Source organism: Chrysochloris asiatica, unplaced genomic scaffold (assembly GCF_000296735.1).
Source record: "Chrysochloris asiatica unplaced genomic scaffold, ChrAsi1.0 scaffold00102, whole genome shotgun sequence".
In the NCBI taxonomy this organism is placed as follows: Eukaryota; Metazoa; Chordata; class Mammalia; order Afrosoricida; family Chrysochloridae; genus Chrysochloris; species Chrysochloris asiatica.
This window is the reverse complement of record NW_006408620.1, coordinates 5121871-5138082: the sequence shown is the minus strand read 5'-3', so window position 1 is coordinate 5138082 and position 16212 is coordinate 5121871.

Sequence of the window (16212 nt, the reverse complement as noted above, 5' to 3'; positions counted from 1 at the left end):
GGTTTTCTTGGCTGCAGTCTTTATGGATGCAGATCACCAGGCGTTGCTTCCTTGGCTCTGTTAGGTATGTTTGAAGCACCAACCGTTTGGTTAGTAATTGTGTACAGACTGTGCCAACAAGGGATGTTCTGGTCTCGATACATTTGGCTATCCTAGAACTTTCATACAAGTATGATCATAGAATGTTTTTCCTTTGGGGATTGACTGATGTTACTCAGCATAATGTTTGGAAAAAATTCTTAGTTTCATACTTGGCCTTCTGTCTGGCAGGTAAGTGGATGGCAAACAGAAATGGGGAGTGAGAGAGAGGCATGGTCCCCTTCTCCAACTTCCGGGAGCTTGAAGAAAGTATACCTATTAAAACAGGTCAGGAGTGTTCAAAGTACTAGAAATCAATGACATCAATTATTCAATGTTCGAGTTGTTCAGCAAAGCACGTGCCTTGCAGATTTTTCATCAAGATAATAAACCACCACTGCTAAGAGCAATAAAGACAGGCCATGCGTAACGAAACGGAGGTCCTACCGCTACTAGGCCCAAGCAGGTACTGCCCAGTCCCCTGGCCGCCAACCCTTGAGCTCATTGATTCTGGGGCTGGAGTTACTTGTGTCATTTGGTGGTGAGTCCACAACCTCTAAGCTGGTGTTTGTCCCTTTACCTGTAGGAATGGGTCCTATTCAGATCACTCTGCTTTTCCAGACCCAGAACTGGTACATGCACTTCAGCTGTGTGGCAGTTACAAAGGTCTTAAGTTTTACTTTATACATTTCATCTTTTTGCTAAAAACAGCTCTGTTGAGATATATAATTTACACACCACATAACTCACCCTCCACATTAGCCCATGCAGGACAGCTAATAATTTATTTAGGCTCTGCAAGCCAATGTCTGCATTTTGTGATACTTTATAAATCCTAACCTCTAGCCTGTCATTGTGGCCCCACTTTGAAATGAGTTGTTAAAGAGTAGAGATGAAGGTGGGGCTAAGGAGGAAAGCTTGGAGCCCTGGTGTGGCTGGACCACAAGGTCGGTTTGAACCGCAAGGTCTGTGGTTCAAATTCACCAGCAGCTCCTCAGAAACACCAGCTGCTCGCTTTGGAATAGGCACAAATATTGATCTCTTCCAATCAGTCAGCCAGATAGTTGTCTTCCAAATTTCTTGGCATAGATGAGTGAGTGCCTCCTGTGCTGCCTCGCTTTGTTGAAAGATTTCAATTTTGATTCCATCATTTCCTGGTGCCTTGTTCGTTGCCAATTCTTTCAGTGCACCTTGGACTTCTTCCTTCAGTATCATTGGCTGTTGATCATATGGTACCTCTTGAAATGGTTGAACATCGACCATTTCCTTTTGGTACGCTGACTCTGTGTATTCCTTCCATCTACTTTTGATGCTTTCTGCATTATTCAATAATTTGTCCAGAGAATCCTTCAATAACTAAAGTCAAGGCTTGTATTTTCTCTTCAGTTCCCTCAACGTGAACAATGCTGAGCGTGTTCTTCCATTTTAGTTTTCTAACTCCAGATCTTTGCACATTTTGTTGTAATATTCGACCTTGTCTTCTTGAGGTGACCTTTGCTCTCCAGTATAGAGATGCTAAAGCAAATGGAAGAAATATGGAAGTACAAGAGCTGAACAGAAATATGGTTACGTGTCTTTTATTGACTATGCAAAGGTATTAGACTGTGTGGATCATATGAAGAATATTTTGAAGAGTGAGTATTCCTGAATACTTCATTATATTCATGAGGAACCTGTACATAGACCAAGAGGCAGTCAGTCCAATAGTCCAAGGGAATTCTGAATGGTTTAAAATCAGGAAAGGTTTGTGCCAGAGATGTGTTCTATCACCATACTCATTCAGTCTGTTTACTGAGCAAATAATCTGAGAAGCTGGATTATATGAAGAAGAACATGGCCTCAGGACTGGAGGAAGACTCATTCACAACCTGTGATATGCAGATGACATAACCTTGCTTGGTGGAAGTTGAGTTGGCTTAAAATACTCACTGATAAATATCAAAGCCTTCAGTATGAATTGCACCTCAATGGAAAGAAAATGAAAATCCTCACAATTTGATCAATAAATAACAGCATGATTCAAGGAGAAAGGATTGAAGTAGTCAAAGACGTTCTTTTGCTGGGATCCATAATCAATCCTCATGGAAGGGGCAGACAAGAAATCACAACATATTACTTTAGGTTCATCTCCTCCAAAAGACCTCTTTAAAGTGTTAAAGAGCAGAGGTCCCTTTGAGGACTAATCTATGCGTGACTCAAGCCATGGTATTTTCAGTCGCCGCATATGCATGTGAAAGGTGTTGTTGTTGTTAAGTGCCATCAAGTGGGACCGTGTATGGGGTTTACAAAGAGAAGCTGATGGATTTGAACTATTGATCTTATGGTTTGAAGTCTGGCTGACCCTACAGACAGAAAGCTGGTTGTGAATGGCTGATCGTATGCCAGAAAACTGGACAATGAATAAAGAAGACCAGAGAAGAATAGATGCATTTGAATTGTGGTGTTGGCAAAGCATATTGAATATACCATGGTCTGCCAGAAGAACAAACAGATCCGTGTTGGAAGAAGTATAGTCAGAATGCTTCTTAGATGCCAGAATGGCAAGACATTCGTCTTACTTACTTTGGCCATGTTATCAGGAAGGACCAGTCCCTGGAGAAAGACATCATGCTTGGTAAAGTAGAGGGTTAATGAAAAAGAGCAAGCCACCTCACTGAGATGAACTAATACAATGGCTGCAACATTGGGGGCTCAAACACAATTGTGAGGACGGCGCAGGACTGTAAAGTGTTTGGTTCTGTTGTACAAGGGATCACTATTAATTGGAACCAACTTGAGGACACTTAACAACAATTATGATGAGTCCATGGTAACCGGTTTGTTCGTTTGTTATAATGGAAGGGAATCACACCTGGAAGACAGTGCATGTCAGGGCACAGTGAACGTTGGAGATAACAGTCACAAAACAGCACTAAGTGAATTCTTACTATGATTGTAATGTGCACATAGTGATCTCACTGCAGCTCCACAGCAACCTGGTGTGGTGACTGAATTATTTAATGTCTCTTCTAGCCATAGTCTTTGTAAACTCCCACCAAACAACATTTTTATCCCGATGGCTCTGGGTAAGAGAAGGTAGGTAAAGATGCTGATAGGATTATAAGATTCAGTTGTGGGTGGTTAACAGTTAACTGTGATTCTGAAAAATTGGCACTCTAACGTGTATTAAGACGAGCCATCTCAGAAGCAGAATGGGTGTGAGTGGAGTGTCTCGCTACCAGCAAAGAAGAAAAGCTAGGAGTGGACCCACAGATGCCTGTGCATTGAGCCTCCTTGACACAGTGACAGAAAGCTGTGACACCTCAGGAACGTGGTGGAGGTGTAGCAGCAGCAGAACCAAGAACCAGAGCAGGAGACAGAGCAGTGGGCAAGTAAAGCCAAGTGACTTTGCATAGGGAGCTTGCTTGAAGAGTGGGGTGCTGCCGGGCACTTAATTGGGGGAGTGGGGGAGCTAGGTTTGCTGACCCCCAGAGCTAGAGCTGGGTGCCTTCATGTTGAAGCTTTTGGTGAGGTTGTGTGTCCCGCGGGCATTTATCAGCATTCCTGGAAGAGTCTATGACCATAGGCTGGGCAGAGAAAGGCCTGCCTGTGGACACAAGCTGTCCTGACTGGAACAACTGTGCTCTGAGCGTTTGTGACCCTAAATTGTAATCTGTTCATTTCCCTAATAAACCCCATATTTGTCAGTGTGGTGGTGTCTAAATTCGGTGTGGCCATTGAAGTGGCGTACTGAACTCATCTGAATAGAGAGTGGAAGGAACAGTTGGAGTAATAGTTTTTGCATCTTGCAAATTAGGTATTACCATCTTTTTTAAAAAAAGAGAGAGAAAAACTACACTTAGAGAAGTGAAGCACTGGGGTCAAAGAGTCCAACTAGATTTGTGTGACTTAGGGTCCTCCTCAGATGTTTGTTGTTAAGTGTTACCAAGTCATAGCGACCCTGTATAGGGTTTCCAAGGAGCAGTTGGTGGATTTGAACTGCCGACCTTGTGGTTTGCAGTCGAGCCCTATAGTGCCACACCAGGAGTCCCCTCAGATGTTTGTTGCTGTTCTTAGGTGCTGTCGAGTTGGTATCGGCTCATAGTGACATTATGCAAAACAGAATGGAACACTATCCACTCTTGTGCCAATCTCATGATCGTGGCTATGCCCAAGTCCACTGCTGCTGCCACTGTGCCAATCCATCTTGTTAGGGATCTTCTTTTTAGCTGACCCTCCACTTTACCAAGAATGATCTCCTTCTCCAGGGACTGGTCCCTCCTGATAATGTGCCCAAAGTATGAGAGATGAAGTCTGGCCATCCTGGCTTCTAAGGACCATTCTGGCTGTATTTTTCCAACATTGATTTGTTTGTTCTTCGGCAGTCTGTGGTACTTGTGATATTCTTCTTCAACGCTATAACTTAAATGCATCAATTCTTTTATTTGTTGTTGTTGTTGTTAAGTGCCATTGAGTCAGTTCCGACCCATAGCGACCCTGTACAGGGTTTCCGAGGCTGTAAATCTTTATGGGAGCAGAATGCCTCATCTTTCTCCCGTGGAGAAGCTGGTAGTTTTGAACCGCTGACCTTAAGGTTCGCAACCCGATTCGTAACCACTACGCTAGGCTTCCTTATTCATTGTCCAACTTTCACATGCATATGTTATTGTTGTTAAGTGCCTTACAGTTGGTTCCAGCTCATAGCGACCCTGTATAGGGTTTATGAGGATTGGCTGGGGAGCTTCAACCACCAACCTTGCATTTCAAGCTGACTGCAGTCTAGCGCATTAACCCACAGTGCCGCACCAGGTCTTCCACATCCATATGAGGTTCTTGAAAATACCATGGTTTGGGGCAGACTCACCTTAGTCCTCAAACTGACATTTTTGCTCTTCAATACTTTAAAAAGATCTTGTGCAGCAGATTTGCGTAGTGCAATACGTTGTTTGATTCTCACATGTCCAGCTCCGGTCAAATCTGTCGTCTGTTTCTGAGTCTCCACTTGCTGTTTCTGCTGTTCAAATGCCAGTGCCATCAGAAAGTAGCCAAAGAAGAAGCCAGACCATTAAATCATCAACAGAAAAAAGAAACCTCTATTGTGAGAATAAGGAGCTCTGGTAGCGTAGTGGTTACAAGTTGGGCTGTGAACTACAATGTCAACAGTTCGTAACTGCCAGCTGTTCCGAGGGACAAAGATGAGGCTTTTTCTGCTCCCGTAAAGATTTACAACCTCGGAAACCCTGTACAGGGTTGCTATGAGTCGGAACTGACTCCACGGCACATACCCAACCAACCGTTGTGAGAATGAAGCTCATCTCGCTTTGGGTTTTGGCTGCAGCTCAAGTCAGAGGGTCTCTAACAAGCACCTGGCCCCTTGGGGAACCTCATGGAACTAACTGGAAAACCATGAAAGCAAAGGGTTCTGGCTTGCTCTCTATTCTGGAACTGGATTGAGATTTCTATGTAGTTCCCTGTAATGACATTGGGTGTCACCTTTGAGTTGTGTGGAACCATTCCCAGGAATTTGACATTATGCATCATTTTCCAAGAGTCTCTGGCACTCTAAGATCCAGCTTCAAGGTACAGTCATTACTAGCTCTCCCACCCCAACTCAGCCTGAAAATCTGCTTCTCATGCCACCTGACTAAGCAGTGTCCTGAAAGAGTAAGTTCCCTGAAACCCCAAAAGGCTTGAGTGTGAAGATGAGCTCCAGAATGGTGACTTTGTGAAATGAGATGAGACAACCTAAGGATGGGAGATTGTTTACCAAGCTCAGCGCTTACCCGTCCGAGCTTCTTTTTCCCAGACTTCTTTGCACTGTCTAATCTCAGAAATTGTGTATATTTCTATTAGGTCTTGGGCAACCAAGAGGTCCTTGGGGCTGGGGCTTTCTTTTTCTCTTCCTGTCCATAAATATTTATTAAATATTTACTCAGTGTCAGGCACTGGGAATATAATAAAGAAACAGAAAAGCTCTCTGTCTATGGAGTTCACACACTAACTTCTTACTCACTTGCATGGTCTCAGTATCTAGTGTATTACTAGGTGCCTTCAGGTAGATTCTGACTCATAGTCACCTTGTGTTTAACAGAACCTCGTATATAAGGAGCTCTGGTAGCATAGTGACTACGAGTCGGGCTACTAACCTTGAGGTCAGCAGTTCAAAACTACCAGCTGTTACCATAGGAGAAAGATGACTTTGTGCTCCTGTAAAGATTTACCACCCACCTCGGAATCCCTACGCAGGGTCACTATAAGTCAGAACCGACTCCATGGCACACCACCACCATGTATCAGAATGAAACATTGCCGGATCCAACGCTGTCCTCACAATCACTGCTGTATTTGAGCCCATTGGGGTAGCCACTGTGCCAATCCATCTTGTTGAGAGTCTTCCTCTTGTTCACCGGTCCTCTGCTTTACCAAGCATGAGTCCCCTCCTGATAACATGTCCAAAGTCAGCAAGATGAAGTCTTACCATCCTGGTATTGAAATTGCATTCTGGTTGTACTTCTTTTGAGACAGTCTCAGCCTCATTTGTGGAATGGGAGTAATAACTGCACCAACCTCCCAAAATAGATGTGAAGATTAGATGAGATACAATGAATGAGTCCTGGCATGGCACCTTAGGATGAGTACTGGTCTGAAAGTTTGAACCAGGTTGCTGGTTCAAACTCATCAGCTGCTTCTTGGAAACCCTACACAGGGTTGCTATGAGTCAGAAATGACTCGACTGCGCTTAACAATTGAGTAGCGTGTAACACATGCCTAGGACAGGAGTCCTGGGGTGGCGCTATAGGATAAGCACTGCACCACAAGGTCATTTGAATGGAAAGTTCTGTGGTTCAAACTTACCAGCTGCTCCTTGGAAATGGACTTGATGGTGCTTAACAACAACAACAACAACAAGTACATCATAAGAACCCCGGTAGTGTAGTGGGTTAAGGGTTTTGTTGTTGTTGTTGTTAAGTGCCATCAAGTTGATTCCAACCCATAGCAACCCTGTATAGGGTTTCCAAAGAGCAACTGCTGACTTGAACCACCGACCTTCTGGTTCAAATGACTTTGCAGTCTGGTGCATTAACTCACAGCGCCACTCCAGGACTCCTTACTGACTGCTAATTGCAAGGTCTGAGATTTTAACTCAGCAGCCACCTCCGAGGAAGGAAGATGAGACGGCGTCTATAAAGATGGACAGTTTCAGAAATCCTATGGGGCAGTCTAGTCTGTCCACGGGGTTGAAATCAAGTTCGTGACAGTGGGCAACACTTTACAAGGGATGCTAACTTTCATTAGCAAGGTTAGCATTTGTTACCAACTGGAGCTCCAAACTTGAGTCTATAAACATGAGTCCACTCGTGCTGATGGGAAGCCCATTTGAAAAGCCACATAGTCAAAGTCAGCTTGTTCAACACATTTTAAAATGATGAAAATGATTTAAAGAAAAAAACATGCAAGTTTTCTGTTGGTTTGGAAAAAGCATCTGTTTTCAATGCATGAGTTTTCATATCATCAAATGCATAATGCAGAAACTTTAAGTGAAAGGCTGATAGTAACCTCATATTTCTATCAACATCATATCATTTGCACCAGAGATGTGATCTTAAATATAAAAAATTAAGATATTCATGTTCATCAGCACTCAGAGTTGGTGCTCTCAATTTCTGAAAACCTCTTAATCAGGAATTTAAAAAAATAAAATTAAAAATGCATGATATCAGAGCAACTCTAAAATTTAATGTGTGCAAATTATTCAGATACTCATCATTTTATTAGAGTACGTCAGATTTGGGGAATCAAGTGGAGGGTAAAGGGAACACCTATTAGCTGTTTAAAAAGCCCCATAAATGAATGGAATTTAAATAATGTGGCAACCCTCAAGGAGCCCTGGTGGTTAAAAGTTTGACTACCAACAGGAAAGTCGGCAGTTCAAACCCATGAGCTGCTTCACAGGAGAAACAGGTGGCAGTTTGCTTCCATAAAGACTTATACCCTAGGAAGTCCAATACGGCAATTCTACTGTAGGGTTGCTATGAGTTCGAATCAACTCCAAGGCAATGGGTTTGGTTACTGGTTAACTAGGGAGCTCTGGTAGCGTAGTGATTAAGAATCGGGCTGCTAACCTCAAGGTCAGCAGTTCGAAACTACCAGCTGTTCTGCGGGAGAAAGATAAGGCTTTCTGCTCCCGTACAGATTCACAGCCTTGGAAACCCTGTGCAGGGTCGCTATGGGTTGGAACCGACTCCACGGTACTTAACAACAACAACACCTTGCTATGACTGTATGCTCTCAGGGAGTCTCTAGACACTGAATGACGTTGGCAGTATTTGCAAACCTAAACTGATGATAACCTCAGTGTTTAAAAAAGCTTTCTTCTAGAAAGCCAGGCTTTTTGTAAAACTGAACCAGACCGTGTGACGTGGCCAACTGTTTTTCGGAAGCGAGTTTTGTTTGAGTTGGAAAGTTTAAAAAACTAGCTCCAGCCAGGAAGGGAAAGAATGGTTGAAAAGGGAACTAACTGTTAACTTGCTTCGATATTACAGCTAGCCTCAGGAAGTGCTCACCAAAGGGAGTGTGAAGCTATTTATTGTTTATTAAAAAGCAGACATTCTTAACCTGTGGTTGTTGGTTCCAACTTCTAGTGGCCTGATATGGAAGAATACAACTGCCCACTAGGGTTTTCACAGCTGAAGTCTTTTGGGAAAATTGCCAAGGTCTTTTCTCCTGCAGACCGGCTGGTGGGTTTGAACTGCTGACCTTGCAGGTAGCAGCCAAGAGCTTATCATTGCATCACCGAGACTGCTTGCTACAACCTGGGAGGTAGAATTGAGGACTCCGGAAGACACCCCTCTGCAGGTGTACCCTGCTTGTCCCTCTTTAGTGTGTGTGTGTGTGTGGTTTTAGTGATTTTCCACCTTGTGGTGAGTATGCCTCCAAGCCAGTGATGTCTCTAGGATTGGTGTCACCCAGTGCAGTAGGTCAGGGTGCCATACACTTCTCCCTGCACCACGGACCTCCTCCCTTGGTGCCACCAGGAACCGTTGCTGGGGGACGGACAGTAGATGTGAATGGCAGAGTACCCTGGTACTGAGAAACCCAGTGTGGGCCTGAGCCAGAGTCCTGTGGGGACCCAGGGCTGAGACCCCTGCGGGGAGTCAGCATGGACTTCCTGTGTGGGGGATGTAGTGATTGTCATGGGCCACGGCTGGGTGGTACCTACTCTCCTGACTGTTGCCTACTGGTTTCAGTAGAAACACTACACAAAAATTTTATAGACGTTCATTTTGGTGCCACCCGCTCTGATCTGGTATGGTCTATACCCCCACACCCTAGAGATGCCACTGTTGTGAACCTGTCACACCAGTAGTTGTGGGTCCTTGGGTTCCTGGAATCACTCGGGATCCGGAAGAGACATTTGGCAAGAAGACTTTTGGAAGACTTGCCTGACTCAGGCTGGAAACTGATCTACGATACGGCCCATGCTCAATAGACGAGAATTGACTCCAATACTGAATTTATTACAAAGAAAACTCTTCTAAAATGGGCTGTCAGTTACACAAGTATACCTTCAGGATGCATACAATTCAGGTGACACAGACTAAGCAATAGTCCTTCTTGGCCTTCTATGGAACTCTGACAGCACAGAGGTTAACTACCTGGCTGCTAACCAAAAGTCAGCAATTCGAAACCAGCAGCCACTAAATAGGAGAAAGATGTGGCAGTCTGCTTCCTGTGATGTTTTTACAGCCTTGGAAACTCTTGGCAGTGGGTTTTTCCTTGACCCAGTGCTGGTATGGTATTACCCAAGAAACAAGGCCAGCACAGGTCTGCTTGTGCTTGTTTACGATCTGCAGTAAACAAATTCACAGTTTTTTGCCACATCAAAGATTCTACTTCTCGGCATGTCTGACATCTGTGTCTCTCCCAATCCCACAGCACCTTACTACAGAATCCAAGTGTCTTTTCCAATGTACAATCCCTGACAGAGCTGGAAGGTCAGCAGGGGTTTGCTTGTGGTTTGTGTGGTGAAAAGCATGTAAAACTTGCATGTTGCTTAGTTCAGTAAATTAGCACAAGCAAGCCTGTGCTTACCCTGCTTACTTTGCGCTGCCCTCACTCCACCTGGGATGCCATTCCTGACTCCAAGTCATTAGGCATCAGGGTTACTATTCTGATGTGTCTCCTTCTGTCATGTGTTGAACTGGTGGTGGTGGTTATGTGCCGTGCAGTCAGTTCTAACTCATAGTGACCCTGTATAGGGTTTCCAAGGCTGTAAATATTTACGGGAGCAGAAAGCCTCATCTTTCTCCAGCGGAACAGCTGGTAGTTTCGAACTGCTGACCTTAAGGTTTGCAGCTCGATTCGTAACCACTACGCTAACTAGATCCCCTCAAAATATGTGTCAAGTTGGGTCATCTATGATTCTGGATGGTAAGTCAGTTATGTCGTAATGCAGTTTGGCACTAATGTACTGAGAGAGTTCAGCAGTTCTGTAAAGATGTAATTGGCTCCCATGATGGTGATCTGATGTGATTGATCAGTTGTAAGGGGATTCAGGTGAGATGCAACACCTTTGCTCAGATCACAAATTGAATCCGACTTAGGAGGATTTTTCCCTTGAGTGTAGCCTGCAACAACTTCTATCTTACAAGAGAAAGAGAGAGAAGGGAATCGAACAGAAGGCACCTAAGTGTTACCAAGAAAGACGAGCCAGGAGCAGAGTGCATGTATCCTTTGCAGCTGAGGTCCCTTTGCTGAGAAGCTCCTAGACCCAGAGGAAAGTTGATGCGAAGACACATGGGGATCTCCACGGAATGTCAGGCCTACAGATATTGAAAGGGATAATGCCCTTTCTCCAGAGCTGACAGAGTGAACCCCTCCTCGTAGAGCTGGTGTCCTGAATTTAGACTTCTAACCTCCTAAACTGTAATAGAATAAATTTCTGTTTGTTAAAACCACCCACCTGTGGTATTTTTGTTAGAGCTGTTCTAGAAACTGAGATACCTCCAAAGATATTGTTCTATGTACTTACATACATGTACATACATATAGAAATGTATATGGTGTTTATTTTCATTTTGTTTTATTCTAAGTCATACTTGCTTATTCACCACTTGTCTGTCTGTCTGTCTGTTGTACTGTGGTGGCTTGCATGTTGCTATGATTCTGGAAGCTATGCCACAGGTATTTGAAATACCAGCAGGGTCACCCGTTTTGGACAGATTTCAGCAGACCTTCCAGACTAAGACAGACAAGGAAGAAGGGAGAGTCCAACTACTTCTGAGCATTTAGCCACAGAAATCCTATGAATGGCAGCAGAGCATTGTCCAATATAGTGCTAGACAATGAACTTCTTGGGTAGGAAGACCCTCAACATACACCTGGAGAAGAGCCGTCAACTAAAAATAGAGTTGAATTGTTTGAATATTTAATAAAAAGATTAAGTGATCTATATATAATGTTAAAAAAATAATAGAGTTGATCATAATGATGTGAATGGAGAAAAGCTTTCGGGGCCTTCCTTTGCTGATGAGAAACAACTAAAAAATGAGACAAAACAGCTGCAGACGTTCAATGATAATTAAAACATAAACTATAGGAAGTATGAATCTAGGATAATTGGAAGTTGTCACTAATGAAATGAAACATATCAAGATCTATATCCTAGGCGTTAATGAGCTGAAATGGCCTGGTCTTAGCCATTTTGAATCCATCATATGGTTTACTATGCCTGGAATGTCAAATTGAAGAGGAATGGTGTCATATTCATACATCTAGAGATGCCCTTTTTTACTATCTTGAAGTATAATACCACTTGTGATAGGATAATATCTATCTGCTTTTCAACAAAATGGATGCAGCCCTGCCAAGAAATTTGTCAAACAGCTACCTGGACAACTGATAGGAAGAGATTCCATATTTGTGCTCATTCTAAAGAATGATGACCCAACGGAATGCAGAAATCATCTAACAATATCAAAATATACAATTAAAATTTTGCTGACGACATTTTAAAAAAATGATTGCAGCAGTACATCAACATGAAGGTACCAGAAATTCAAGCCAGATTCAGAAGAGGACATGGAATGAGGACTGTCATCAAATAGATATTGGTCAATAGCAGAGAATACCAGAAAGATGCTAACCCATGCTGTATTGGCTACGCAAAGGCATTCAACTATGTGGACCATGAGAAATTCTGGATAATATTGAGCAGAATGGGTGTTCCAGAACACTAGTTAGCACCTCTTGGTACGGGTTCCTAATGAGCACAATTAGTGCAGTTGCTAGAACAAGACAAAATATACTGAATGTCTTACTTAAAAACAGCAAGTTGTGTGCCAGGGTTGTATCCCTTTACCATACTTATACAATCTGTAAATTTAGCAAATAATCTGAGAAATTGCATCATTGAAGGAGAACATTGCCCCAGGACTGGAGGAAGACTTATTAACATCCTGCCATATGCAGGTGATACAACCTTGCTTGCTGAAAGTGAAGAGGTTTTAAAATACTTAACTGATGAAGATCAAAGACCACAACCTTCAGTAAGGGTTACACCTCAATGTAAAGGAAACAGAAATCCTCACTAGAACATAAATAACAGCATGATAAATGGAGAAAAGATTGAAGTTATCAAAGACTTCATTTTGCCTAGGTCCACAATCATCACTCATGGAAGCAGCAGTCAAGAAATCAAAGGACAGATTGGCATTAGGCAAATCGGCTGCCAAAGACCTCTGTGAAATGTTTTAGAGCAAAGATGTCAGTTTGACAACTAAGGTGTGCTTGACCCAAACCATGATATTTTCAGTCACCTTATATGCATGTGAAAGTTGAACAGTGAATAAGGAAGACGGTGGAAGAATCAATGCACTCGAATTATGGTGTTGAAGAAGAATATTAAAAGTACCATGGACTTCCAGAAGAATAAAAAAATCTGTCTTTGAAGAAGTGTAACCAAGATACTCCTTAGAGAGACTTCATCCCTCATACTTTAGACATGTTATCAGGAGGGATCAGTCCCTGGAGAAGGACCTCATACTTGGTAAAATGTAGAGTCAGAGAGAAAGAGTAAGACCCCCAGCGAGATGGATTGACACAGTGGCAGCTGCACTGGGCTCAAACTTAACAATTGAGGATGGTGCAGTGTTCTGTTCTGTTGTGCATAGGGGCGATGTGAGTAGGAACGGACTCTAAGAAACTAGCAATTGCAACATAAATGCTCATCATCAAGTTCAAGTTCTTATAATTATGCAAGATTTTATGAAATGCAGAGTCCCTATTCCATTTCTTCCTTCCAGTTCTCACTTCTCTAATGTAAATACTTTTTTCCTATTTGTTTCAGAATCCTCTGTATCTCTCAATAGGATACTTGTACTTCAGAGGTTTTCCATTTTTGGCATTGTCCTTCACAGTGATGAATGTGGAAAATGAGATGAAGTTTTAGCTCATTTTCATAAAGTCTTTGCAATAGGGTTGTTGTTGTTAAGTGTCGTTGAGTCAATTCTGACCCATAACGACTCTGTATAGGGTTTCCAAGGAGCAGCTGGTGAGCTGGAACCACTGATGTTGCAGTTCAAGACTTTGACGTCTGACGCATTAACCCACAGCACCACACCAGGAGTCTTGCAATAGGGTAGTGGATTGAGCAAATTAGTGTTGAAAGTGGTACAGTTAGAATGTCCTTAGAAGCGAGGATGGTGAGACTTCATCTCAGGTACTTAGGACATGTTATCTGGGAAGTCCAGACCCTGGAGAGGGACCTCAGGCTTGATAAAATAGAGGGTCAGTGGGATGGATGGATAGGGTTCCCACCATTGGGTTCAACCGGGGGACGGATTTTGGGTTGGTTCGGGCTTGGGCAGTGTTTTGTTTTGTTGTACAATGGGGTCCCTGTGAGTCAGAACAATCTCAATGGCATCTAACAAGAACAATCATGGTAGCTTGAATAGTTATCTCCCCAAAATTCATGTCCACTTGGGACCTTAATGGTGGTGTGCCGTGGAGTCGGTTCAGACTCATAACAACCCTTCATAGGGTTTCTGAGGCTGTAAATCTTTATGGAAGCAGAAAGCCTCATCTTTCTCCCATGGAACAGATGGTAGTTTAGAACTTCTCACTTTGAGGTTAGCAGCCCGACTTGTAACCCTTACTCTACCAGAGCTAATTACACAAGCGCTTGATTGATATCTTCATTATTAGCGCTTTCACCTTTTCTGCCCTCTAATTACAGTGACATCCCATGTTTCGTGATCTCAAGATTCTATGTTGACATAATTATAAATACGGAAATGTCTTTCAAAGCTGAGCTATGTAGTGTACTATGATCTATTTTTATCCTCTATCTTTATTTACTTCCTTGAAATTAGTAATTGTCATGCTTCCTGTGTACTTAGCTTTGCATGTTCTTATCATTAATGAAGTTGTGTGCTCTCTCCCACTTGCCCCACTTTTGTTCAACGTTGTCATGCATATTAGATTTTCCTACAGGCTCATCTTCCTTGAGACTTCTTTCCAGGAGCCTTTTGGTCTGCTCCTTCTGGACTCTCCTTTCAGTAAGCCCAAAGCACAGCTGGAGTCCTGGTGTGGCGCTGTGGTTCAAGGTTGGCTTGAACTGCAAGGTCGGCGATTCTAGATCACCAGCTGCTCCTTGGAAGTCCTATACAGGGTTGCTATGAGTCCGAATCAACTCAGCGGCTCTTAAAAACAACAGTAAAGCGCAGCTGGCATCCTGGGAAATTCTTAATCATCATCCTAGGTTTCCTTCCTCCTTTCTCTTGAGTTGTGCTTCCTGTGGCCTGAATCCTACTGCATCTTCCTTTTTCTCTCATTGAAAATTGGTTTATTATGTACATTTATTTCCTCCTAATGAGTAAGGGTATATAGATAGTAGTGGGTGTGAGTTCTCGGTATATGGAGTCTTATTTTATTATTTTAAAAAAAGACATTTTATTGTGATTTGAGTAAAGGTTTACAGAGCATATCATCAGTTTTACATTCAACACAACATTCATTACATGGTTGCAATCCCTTCTGTGTACCAATAGTTAAAAGCATTTACCTCTATTCACTGCAACTGTTGAATTCCTCCCTGTGTTTCCTGTTAACCTTTATCTTTCCTCTGCTAACCTCCCTCTTGTTGTATATTGCTTGCCCTGTCACCCCTGTTAGCATGTACTTACTGTCTGGCACATGAATAATTCCCACCCCCCAATCATCGTAGTTATGGTGTTGGAGGAGACTATTGAAAGTTCCATGGACTGCCAAAAGAACAACCAGATCTGTTGTTGGAAGAAGTGCAGCCAGAGTGCTCCTTGGAGGCCAGGATGGCCAAACTTCGTCTCTCATACTTTGGACATATTGTCAGGAGGCACCAGTGGCTGGAGAAGGTTATCATGTTTGGTCGTGTGGAGGGTCAGAGAAAAAGAGGAAGACCCCCTAGCGAGACGGATTGGCAAAATGGCAGCATCAAAGGGCTCAAGCTTGGCAACAATTGTGAGGTTGTCCCAGAACTGGGCACTGTTTCGTTCTGTTGTACATAGGGTCGCTATGAGTCGGTACCAACTCGATGGCACCTAACAACAACAACAACAACAATCATCATAGATTGTTTCTTTTATTAAGAAAACTTTTTTTAAACAACTTTTTACAACATTGGTCTCTTACATTATTTGTCCTTTTGTGATTAACTAATTTCACTAAGTATTAATTCCTTCAGGTTTAACCATGTGTTGAGGTGTTTCACAGATTCATCATTGTTCTTAAAGGTTTTGTAGTATTCCATTGTGTATATGTACCAAAGTTTGCTTAACCATTCTTCATTTGATGGGCAGTTAGGCTATCTCCTTGTTTTTACTTTGTCTGTTGTAGACAGTATAATTGAAGGATCCTGTTTTTGTATCCATTCCACTTTCTATGTCTCTTAACTGATCTGTTCAATTAATTTACATTTCTATGTAAATATCAATAGGTGTGAATTGATTGTTGTCTGTGAATTCTTTGTTCATAATGAGTTCCTAAGTGATGGGAATAAATTACCAGAGAGAGGAGAAGGTTGTTCTTTGCAGTGGAATGCCAACTCATACATGTATAAGGAAGTCCAAGAATTTCAGTGCCACTCCTAAATTCAACATTATAATTTGAAGATCCTAT